The sequence below is a fragment of the Cydia pomonella genome, chromosome 1, assembly GCF_033807575.1.
Source record: "Cydia pomonella isolate Wapato2018A chromosome 1, ilCydPomo1, whole genome shotgun sequence".
NCBI lineage: Eukaryota > Metazoa > Arthropoda > Insecta > Lepidoptera > Tortricidae > Cydia > Cydia pomonella.
The window spans coordinates 21,993,846-22,005,914 of record NC_084703.1 but is presented as its reverse complement, the minus strand read 5'-3'; positions in this window follow the sequence as shown (position 1 = coordinate 22,005,914).

The following is a 12,069-nucleotide window of genomic DNA, read 5'->3' as shown; positions in this document are numbered from 1 at the left end:
AAATTATTTAAGTAACTGACTTCAGAAATAAAAAACGGCCAAGTGCGAGTCGGACTCGCCCATGAAGGGTTCCGTACCATTTATGACGTATTAAAAAAAACTACTTACTAGATCTCGTTCAAACCAATTTTCGGTGGAAGTTTGCATAGTAATGTATATCATATATATTTTTTAGATTTTTCATTCTGTTATTTTAGAAGTTACAGGGGGGGGGGGACACATTTTTTCACTTTGGAAGTGTCTCTCGCGCAAACTATTCAGTTTAGAAAAAAATGATATTAGAAACCTAAATATCATTTTTGAAGACCTATCCACAGATACCCCACACGTATGGGTTTAATGAAAAAAATTTTTTTTTTTTAATTTTATGACGTATTAAAAAAAACTACTTACTAGATCTCGTTCAAACCAATTTTCGGTGGAAGTTTGCATGGTATTGTATATCATATATTTTTTTTAGATTTTTCATTCTGTTATTTTAGAAGTTACAGGGGGGGGGGGACACAATTTTTTTTACTTTGGAAGTGTCTCTCGCGCAAACTATTCAGTTTAGAAAAAAATGATAGTAGAAACCTAAATATCATTTTTGAAGACCTACCCATACGTCACGTACGTATACGTAATAAAAAAATTAGAAAAGTAAAATTCAAATAACTTAATTTCTTTTTTTTATAAGGGAGTCGCCTTCGAAAAACTAACTGAAAAGTACAAAATATTTTAACTTGTAATGAAATGTTGACATGATTTACTTCAAATTAGGTCCGGAATCAAACTAAGTCAAATTTCACTAAAGTGAGGAACTAATTCTAAGGACTAATAAAATCACTACGGATTGTTTTGTATGGGCTAAAATCGAACTTTATACAACCATTACTAAATTCAAAGTTTTTTAAATTTTCACGTCTCTCTTAATTTCCCCCGAAGCACAATGTACAATAGAATTAAAAATACATGTTCCATAATTTTCCCAGGCGTGCAAAGTTAACTGACTGTTTATAATGCTTTAAAAAGCTTAACTTGAGATCGCACCAACCGACTGACTTATCCTCGAGCCGCAATCGAAAAAAAATATTTTTTTAGTGTAGCATCGCACATATTTTTAATTAAGATACACTATGCACCAAGGTGTTCTCTATACACTACCAAGCTTGAACCCAATAGCTTTTAACTTACTCCAGAATTATGGCACTTTATAGTTTATACCTAAAATTTAAGTCTTCCATACATAATAGAAACGGTGCAACTCGGGGGAAACAATCTAGTTGCGCCCTCTAACGAATCCAAAAAGAACCACGACTACACGACTTACTTCCATACTTTTCCTTAACTAAACCATACAATATCAGGTGCGATGAGTGAAGATGATATGTAAAGGAATTTCATACAGCCTTACACACCTAGGCCTGTGAGGCAACCTTCTTTTGTTTTTATTAAACGTCAAATTATAGCACGTTTTGGCATTCAACCTTAAAAAACCTATAAGCAAAATTCTGCCATTAGGCTTTTTTTTCTTTTTTTTTCTTTTTTGTGTTTGGTAAATATTATTTTGGGGTTCCAAGGGGGAACGAAAATTTGATTATTTTTGCGCTACGACGCACGGTCTAGGAGATACAGCCCTATAAAGATTTTTTTTTCAGTCATGCAGAAATCTTTATAGGGCTGTATCTCCTAAACCGTACGTCGTAGCGCAAAAATAATCAAATTTTCGTTCCCCTTTGGAACTCGACGCACTGAATAACTTATCACATTAGAACATGAAACAATCATCTTCATCGTCATCCTATTTTTATTATTATTTCATTGCAAATTTGAGAAAAGCACTACACAAATCTCGGCGAGAAACGGGGTTGCCGGCCGCGTATCCCTATCGACCTCGCTACGCTCGGCCGTCTATATCTTCGTTTCCCTTCCTCTATAGTAATGTACTATTTATATACCCCACCCGTATCCTTGTCCAGTCCCTATCCCGTCGTAAAGCAATTTTCTGCCAAAAATTAATTAATAAGTACCTAATAATAAGAAAATTAATAACCTTCCTGGTAATAACTTAGTATTTGAAGGCGATGCCAAACCAATAAAAACATTCGTGCTGCCAAACAGAAAAAAATAATACGAGTAGTTATAGTAGTAGTGCAAGAACTAAATTAATGAGTAAACTATGTCTTTTTTATGCAAGTAAGCGCAGAGTTCTTCATTGTGTACACCGTTTGCCACCAACTTCAAACAATAATTTGTAGTTTTCAGGGGGTTATATTTTTGGTTATATTTTTGAAGGCCCTTTAAAAAAAAGATATGAAATTAAGTTATTTTGGTTTTGCTTTTTTTCAATGTTTTATTCTTTTTTATTTATTTATATTGAGCTTACTGTGGGGCTTAGTCAATTTGTGGAAGAATGTCCAATATTTATATATTTATATTTATTATTTAAAGGTGATCTCAGAGGAACAATACTTATTTTAAGGCCTTAGAGGATTTTATTAAATCCTCCAAGTTTGGGGCCTTTGGGGTTAATAATTGTCATGGTGCTGTCACTAAAAAGTGTCACGGAAAATATTAGGATCGGTGCTATATTAGCACTATATTACGGTTTCAGTGTTCAGTCTCAGTGTTTTAGATAGTCATAAAAAATATTTTAGTTACATAGTGATAATAACAAACCGTGGACTTTGGAAAATCTCTGAAAAGATGTCGATTAATCCTATCAAAGAATGACTCAGAAGTTGCGTTGTAAGTAAATCTGCCCGCTTGGTTAGGTAATGAATGAATTCCAAATGAAGATTAAGACTGGACCGCACAGCATGCGTAATGCAGAACGAATCTGTCTCCCTGTGTAGTAGCGTAACTACCTAGTAGGTACCTCACCTGCGATGCGTAGTGAGAGGACATCCGTGCTGCATTTGCACGCGATATGATTTGGTCTCAAAGCAACAATCCGCGCAACAATTTAAGGCAAATTTATCTATTAGGGGCCCTAATAGCAGTATTTTGGAATACTTATATCTAAATATGTTTCAGACCTTACATTTCAGAATAAATTGCATACATTTCGACATCCGAAACTGTCTTTAAACTCTCCTTTAAAGAGAGATCCAGGATGCTGGCTACTACCTTTCCGGTACGGTGGCCTGCGTATCCGAAAATTTTCAGCAAATCGCTGCCTGACTTCATGTCCTCATAGCACTTATTAATCCCTTCTGGAGACTTCAGGAGGCTGCAATTTGCATTGAGGCCAAGACCTTAAAAACATGGAAGCATGTATGTAACCCAATCCTCGCTCAAGGAGACAACAGACGCCGCCCTGTCCCCTAGTGCGGTACAATCTTGTGATTGTGAACACGTCAAAATTGTTATATTATTGCCACTGGAATAATAGTCCGGTATGTGGTTACAACGCGTGCATTTTCTACAGCTTGTATCAATTTTAAAGCGGCAACATTGACAAAAACGCCCCATCAAACGCCGGTTTTCACCTGATAAATTGACTTGTAACTAGTAGTTTTATCAAATAGTCGTCGACCTTTTGCCAGTTTTGCCATCTATAAGTACATTCCAAGACATCTTCCGAGCGGCGACCAGTTTGCGAATAGGGGCAGCAACAAAAGCTCCACTTTACCGAGCTGATGATAGATTGGATCAGTAACAAAGAATTATACAATAATAACGTTATTATTAATAATATTTTTTGTGGTTAGTAAACACTTTTAAAACTTAATTTTTAATTGTCTTCCAAAGATAGGTGGAGGTTCTCATATCGTTTATCTATTTATGCGTAGGTATGTATGTTGCGCAACGGTTATTAAAGAGCCGTTTTAATGTGTTCAATAGTTTATTTTCCATTTAGCATTATTCTTTCTAAACAGCTATTGAAAATCAGAATTAGCATTTAGGTAGCATTTAGGGCATTTAGGCTATTGGTGCCAGGATTTGCTGCCCAAGATTGCTGCATGCTTTATGGTTTGTCTCTATAAAGTTATAGCCGTCACACATGTATACCTTGGATCTATATCAAGTACTTACATGCACATTCCCGAATTTCCCGATATAGACAAACCGGTATTAAATCAATCATAATTCTCCACGGCAAGTATTATATTTATTGTTCGCAACAATATATTAAATGTTTAGCAAGGATTCATCCCTAATACGATAAAAATTACACGTTGCCGGCCGGCTCGTTGCTTTTGTACGATAAATAAATTCCATCTGACGGGGAAATTATATTTTATGTTTATAAATACTAAAATTTAATGACAGGCTGTTATGGCTGCGCCCGCGCCGCGCCTGGACGGGGCTTGTGCACAAATCACGCGAGGTTTTTTCGGCTACTTTTTTAACCCCTCCCCCTCCTTGGTGATATTTGGTGAGGTTCTTGGCTAACCCCAACCCCCCACCCCCAACATAATCTCACGTGTATTTTTTATTTCATTTTTCATTCGACCTTATTTTAAGATAAATAGAATTGTATAGAGTAAATCTTGTTTATACTCGCTATTTTTATTTTGAAGTGCCAAGTGAAGATGTATGTTTAACAAAACCGAGAAAAATTATGTGATAAATATTTTTTCTTAATATCGTTCACTATAGAAAAATACACATGAGGTCTTCTCCGAACGTGATATTTCGTGATTTTGTCGTTACCCCCCTCCTAACCCTTTCGAACCTCGCGTGATTTGTGCACAAGCCCGTGGTGCAATTGACCCTCCTGTTGTCAAGCAGGGCCCGCGAGTTTAACTAGGTACCTATTCCTTAAATAGATAGAACAGGTACCAATAGTTCTTAAATTAATGAATGAAAATGTAAACAAATATTCATATGACATCCATTGCTAGTGGTTCTATAAGAAACCTCTTGCAAAAATAAAAATAAAAGACCAAATCTGCCCCGCTGGATTTTCTTTATCCATCCACTCCCTCGCTCGTTGTTGATGTGTACCTAATTATTAGACAGTTATTAAGATGATGATGACAACATTTGTGTAGTGGCTTATTATTAAGAATACACATACTAGTTATATTATTACTCTTCAAAATTCCAAAGACAATACAAATGAGTTTATGAAACCAGGGTAGATGACACTTTTGCATACTAAAGTGTTGCCTGTTAATTGTTATTTTAATATTATTTGACAACCATGTTTTATTATTATTAAATTAAATAAAGCCTATCGGTCTGTGTGTGTGTGTGTGTGTGTGTGTGTGTGTGTGTGTGTGTGTGTGTGTGTGTGCGTGCGTGTGCGTGTGTGCGTGTGTGCGTGCGTGTGCGTGTGTGTGTGTGTGTGTGGGTGTGTGTGTGTGTGTGTGTGTGTGTGTGTGTGTGTTAAGTCAGTAATTGTATAATATACTGCTACTTACCTACAGTTTCCAAATTCAATATTTCGGTGAAGGAAAACATCGTGAGGAAACCGGAGCAATCCCCACAAGGCCTAGTTTTACCCTCTGGGTTGGAAGGTCAGATGGCAGTCGCTTTCGTAAAAACTAGTGCCTATGCCAAATCTTGGGATTAGTTGTCAAGTGGACCCCAGGCTCCCATGAGCCGTGGCAATATGCCGTTACAACGTTAGGTAATAAAAAAAAATTGTCTCTACGTAAGTATAACTATTGTTTCTCAACCGTTTATTGCATAGTGTGCGGTGTGAGTGGTTAGAATGCAATTGCACTGCTGATCGGCTGTCACCTCGCAAAGCGGACAGTAATGACCGCCCGGCACATAATATCCTCACAACAATTTACTTATAACACTGTAATTTCACTCTATTTATCTTATGTGAAATATTTATTACGAGAACATCATTGCTTAGGAACTCGCACGTAAAACTACTTAGATATTCAATAAAAAAACTATATTTGATTGAGCTTTGGTAAAATTGCTTCATGAGATCTTTTGTGTACAAGTAGGGAGTAAGACTTTGTTCTAATTGGTTTCAATAATTTACGTCATATTAATGGGCGCCAGACGAATGATAATTAGCTTATTTATACCTATATAGCTTAATAATTGTCAAACTTTGGCATTATTATACTATAAAGGAGACTGTCGATTTTCTTAAGCGATTGTACCTCCTCGTCAAATCGAACGTACCTATACGTGTAATATATATATGAAATTAATCGTTTAGATCATGATGGTAAAATATAAACATTAAATATAACGTGAGTTTGGAGAAATTGTGCAATAAAACTTGAACTTTACAAGCAAACTAACATATACACAAAAGCGGCTACAATACTTTTCATACAGTTCTGTAAAATTATTATGGCTTTTTAAAAGAATATAGACAACATCTGACATGTAACTGAAACTGAAATCGTATTTTCCATACAATAAAGTTATATTTTGATCTTATTCGGAAGTTCAATACTTTTCTTCTCTTCTTCTTCTTCCTCGCGTTGTCCCGGCATTTTGCCACGGCTCATGGGAGCCTGGGGTCCGCTTGACAACTAATCCCAAGATTTGAAGAAGTTCAATACTTTTAACAAAGAGAATTTGAAATAGAGGTGTATTGTCGAAGAAAACTTTGTAGCCACGTACATTTACTGCCATGTTTCTACACATGATTGAAGCTTGTAGAACGTCATTTGACTTTGATCCTTATTCTTTCACTGATATGTGTTAAATTAGTTAAATATCAAAAAGTGGCCCCAGCTTACCGAGCATAACCCAAAGGTTATGATGCCATCGCTCGAAACGATGCCGTCATACTTTTGGACTTTGATCTATTATATGGCGCCACTAGACAGACTTACATGCATGGCTCAAACCAGAAACTGTAGGTAATAAAAATAAGTAGCATTTAAAATCATTGTATTATACTGTGTAGAGTTATAGATGAAGATGATACAGCTCAGGTAAGAAAGCATATCAAATGTTTTTGCGCCTACGCTTTATTTTTATATCTTTTATCATTTTTATAATATTATTTTCTGTTCCTCTTGTAAGAATTCAATATGTTTTCTGAAAGAGCTACGTATTTGTATGATTTGATGTACAGATATATATTATATGTATGCAATTGCATGATTTCTATAAGATGTAATGTTTTGAAAAATGTGTCCCGCCGAATTTCTTGCGGATCCCATATCCGGATACCCTCCTCCAATTGAGGGGGATTTAAATCTTCTTGGGGCAGAGGTGTAGGGCCGACAGAGGTGTACAGCCGGCGTAGGTAGCTTTATTTGACGTTCATAAGCGCATTGTAATATGCCTACTTGAATAATAAATCTTTATTTTTATTTCAAATCGATTATATTCTAGGTCTGTAGGGACCTTTAAAGTCAGGATATGGTAGGGGGAAAATGTTACGCAAATCAGACATTCTTTATACGGGAAGTATATGACTCGTATCGCGGCGTATCGGATGTGTTAATTAAAATTTGAGTGAAACGTCTTGAAACAATAAAATACGTGAAATTGTAATAACCTGTAAATAATTAAAATATGGGATTTTTCAGAGATGTTTTACAATTGCTCTTGTTAAGATTAATGTACAAAACTGATGCTATTGCCTAAGGAGCTGTTGGCCACTTAGTAGTATTTATTTACTTTCCAATGATTATATCAAAATAATGTATAAACCTAATAGTTGTAGCAATCCAAGTATGGAGTCAACAGCTTGCTTGCATAATAAATAACACAAGCGAGCCCAGCGCCCTGTCCCTAGACTGCCCGGCATCAATCACACCGATTTGCACTCGAATATGTATTATTTGTGAGTGAAATTTATGAGATAGAATTATACGGTTCGAGCGTGAATCGCACAAGGCGCTTTGCAATTTAAGAGAACTGATATTTTACAATTTTGTTGGTAACATGCGTGCTCTTCCGCCATACCCATACGACACATTAAGTAAATGCACAGCACGCTGTTATAATGCTTAGGTAATTAGGTAGCTATATTTTGAATTACTAGTAATATGAGAAATTAAAATTTAAAGTAGGTTAAATCTATCAACTGAAAATGTTTCTATTCTATTTTGTGGATTAATTTATTTATTTTACTGTGTGAGGAAATCAAAATATTTTTTTAGAGAATTGTATGTTTCAATTGCCATTCACCGCGTTCAATAAGTATTAGGTACTAGAGTGCTTAAGAGTTCAACACGCCTTCAAACCGCCAGATTGGATTTGTGCACATGGTCGCGGCGCCCCGCGGCGCGCCGCGCGACTCCGCGCCGCAACCCGCGCTTCGCCCCTGCGCCGCCTTCCCACCGCAGGGCGCCCTCTACCGACTCTCTAATACGTTATTAAAACGTTTTAAATTGTGTAAAATAACATGCAAGCCGCCCGCGGAGACGTAATTCAATATCGCATTCGTTTAACTAATTTTGTGACGCTTACGATTTAGTGGAGTTTAATGGGAGGCGTTTGCTTCGTTTATTTCATACGAGTATTACGACATTGGTTACACAGAAAAATGTTTACGCTTAAGTATATGAAATCACCTCGCCAGACTGGTGAACTAGTGAACATTTATATATTTTTTTAGTTGGTATGCCTATGTTCATTATTTGTATCTGCGTAAAACCCTAAAACTGACTGGGAGGTAGGGTTTTTTTTATATTATCTTATTAGATCCTCGAGACATGTCATGTAGACTGATATTCGACTTGAATAAGGCACATAAGTTGCCTGCTTATGAGCACAAATGTATCGGAGATCCACAGAGCTTTTTCGTTATATTATTTTACTAGACTGTACACCGCTAATCGCAGATCTTAGGGTAGGTAGTGGATAGAGATGCAAAGAATACTGGCTTGGCCGAATACCGATTATCCGGGGGAGCTTCTCCATACACAGGTAGTCCTCATTTCCCGGCCAGGCTATTGAAATTATGGAAAATATTTCTACACAATGTTTTGTAATTCACCATAGTTATAAACGAAGGGGTTGTTTGACTTTTTTCGGTTTTTAGATTATTATTAACCATTTAACCGCTTAGAATTTTTCATGGAGCATGTCTGTGTCGCCGCCGGTACGAATTTATACCCCGCAGGGTAGGGCTTGCGTAAGTAGTGTAAGTACATATGCGTGTTCCGATAAAAACGTATTTGTTTTAAAATAAACTATTTCCTTCAATAAAAGTTTTAAATTATACTAACCCCAGTAAATAATGACACAATACTCGTATTGTAAGTATATACTTTCAATTAAAAAAACCATATTGGTTGAGAAATGACGGAGTTCTGAGGTGACAAACATAAAAAAACATACAACCGAATTAGGATCCTCCTCCTTTTAGAATTCTGAAGACAGTTAAAAAGTCGGTCGGTACCATTGAGCGTGGGTGTTTAAGCGGGGCGCGCATTTCATGAGTGGTGTAAGATGCAGTAGGTTCAGCCAGCAGAGTTGTTGCAATTATTAATATTATATTATTAATTTGCAATCTTGAGGTCAATCTTTAGAAATTTCATAGATTCGAAACTTGATTTCTTGACTTTCGCTCGATAGAAAAATATCAAGAACATAGGTCCGCACGCACCTTAAAAATTTGTAATATTTTTTGTACAAAAATTAAAAATCTTCTTCTAAAGAAGAGATGCTTTCCGTAAGTATAGATTTTCGTACATTGACCCGCTTGTTGCTATCTACTGCACGCGTATAATTATATTGCTGTCAAGCTCGCACAATTCCATTGACAACCTGTATCGCTTTGACGCTTTGCACCTAAATATCATAATGCCCATAGAGGAACAATTTGACAGAGGCCGCGCAACTGACGACCAGCTGCGACCAACTTATCTTGGTTTGATTGACCCTTCTTTTATCTACCTACCCCCGGTTTGGGCACAATTTTTTATTACCTTGGGTCCCATAATGAAGATACGGATTAGTGGACGAAAAAGAAATATAAGAGCACTTTCAGAAAAAAAGTGAACTCTGTACTTTTTTTAACTCGCGCACCGAGGGTTCCGTACAAACTTACAATTTTCTCATGAAAGACTTGTGACCAGAAGTATACTATTAGTATAATTGTGTACAGCGCCATCTATGGGCGAATTGGCTAATTTGTGCGATCTGTATGTATGTTGGTTTTTCAGGGATAATTCTTTATCATGTGAACCGATTTCAATATTTTTTATTTTATTTGAAAGATAGTGCCTTTAGTGTAATCTCATAGGAATTTCAACTATAATAAACACTGAAAATTGCAAATTAAATTACAAAATGTTTTTTGTGAATTAAAATTTTTTTTATCAAGATAGAGGTCTGATTTTATTTTTTCTGTAATTTTTATGATAATGTTATTATTATGTAAAAATTTCATAATTTTTCATTCGTAAACTTCGGAGATAAGGGGGAGGGGGGGGAATGGTATTTTGTGCACATTTTCCTTCATAGTCTTTTTTTTTTCACTATGAAAAAAAAATAGTTTTGTAATGTTCAATTTGAGCTCTTTCAAATGATACCCCACTTGACCTAGTAACTAGACTTTGAAATTTTGCCCCCTCTTTATATTGGGAATTTTACATAATGAATACAAATAAAATAAAATAAATACACTTCCAATATGTTTGGGTTAGCGTTATTTATTACTATTCCAAATTTCAAATCGATAGCTGAAGTACTTCTCGAGATATTTAGCAATGTGACAGACGGACGGACGGACGGATAGAGTCGCACCATAAAGGTTCCTTTTGTATCTTTTTGGTACGGAATCCTAAATTTAAAAAAATGATGATTTTTTTAAAAACCGGGTGCGCTCCCGGTGCCCGTATGGGGTAATGTTGGTATACACTTTCCCTTCCTCCACCTACCTAGGTACCTAAACAATATTTTTCAAGTTACATTTGATCATCAGTGGCATTACAAATAAAAACATATTTGACCACTCAGGCAAGTAATTTCATATTTAAAAGCTGTCAAATCGCTGTAAAACCTATACCAAATTCTTCAGTATCTGCTGCAAGTATGTTCGCCAAGAGAAAGGCATCTGTTTATTAGTTAGTTAAACGCGCACTAAATCAGATTATCGAGCGCTGCTGTATGCCGTAGCGCGGATAGGTGGTAATTAAATGACTTCCCCCTTCTATGGATGGAGGTCATGAATCAAACGTCAATCACAAATTACAGTAAAATATTTGCCATCCGTTAGCCCCTGTGGTTCTCGCCTTGATTTATTGTACCTGCAAGCACCAGGGTTAATTGTTTATACTATGTAGTTAGTTGGTAACAATATTACGTTTTGCGGAGCTGCGATCATTTCGGCATACCTATGACAAAATGTAGGCACGGGCGCGACTTGTAGACGCGAATTTTGTTTAAAGTTGCATCGTTATAAACTGCATAATTATTTTAATTGAACAACTTCTACGTGGTTAGTAGTTGACGTGGCGAAAATTCATATATGTATCTAGATTACCTACCCGGCTTGTCCAAAGGTTGAACTAACGTCCTATTTGGCGTGTACTGTACTAATATAGCAGATTAGTTAGTATACTCAGGGTTGGGCAAAATACTGCCTTGATCGTATTTGATATCTACTTGGCCTGCAACCCTACGTTTCCCGGCCGCTATGGTAATGTACTATTTACCAATCTCTTATTTTTGCCTGGCTTCTTTGCTTGTGTGTTTTCGATGTTATGGATGGTAATGAATAATTGTAATAGTTCAAAAGTGTTAAATTTTTAATGTAATATAAATTGGCATGTTTGTGTACGATAGCGCATTAAATGAATACTTATTATATTTTACCACATAAATGATAGTACTTTTATACTGATAATTAAAGCAATTCTGGCAAAATTATTCCCTAACCATTCAAAAGTATCAAAAATGCACAACGTTAATATTCAAGTTTTCACTTCTGCCGGCACTCCCGGACTGCAACCCGTTGTTTTTTTAATGTACTCGTACCTATTTGAATTTGACAATTATTATTTTAATGAATTGTACTTCAATTGACATCGACCTAATTATATGAAATGTAAAATTTGTAAATTTATCAATAAAGGAATATGAGTATGAATATAATTTATCTTATTAAAGGGTCCAGAGCAAGCTCGGTTCTCTATACAAACGTCGTTACGGTCTCATTTTATAACGACTAGCTAAGATTGCTCTGAAACTTTGTAC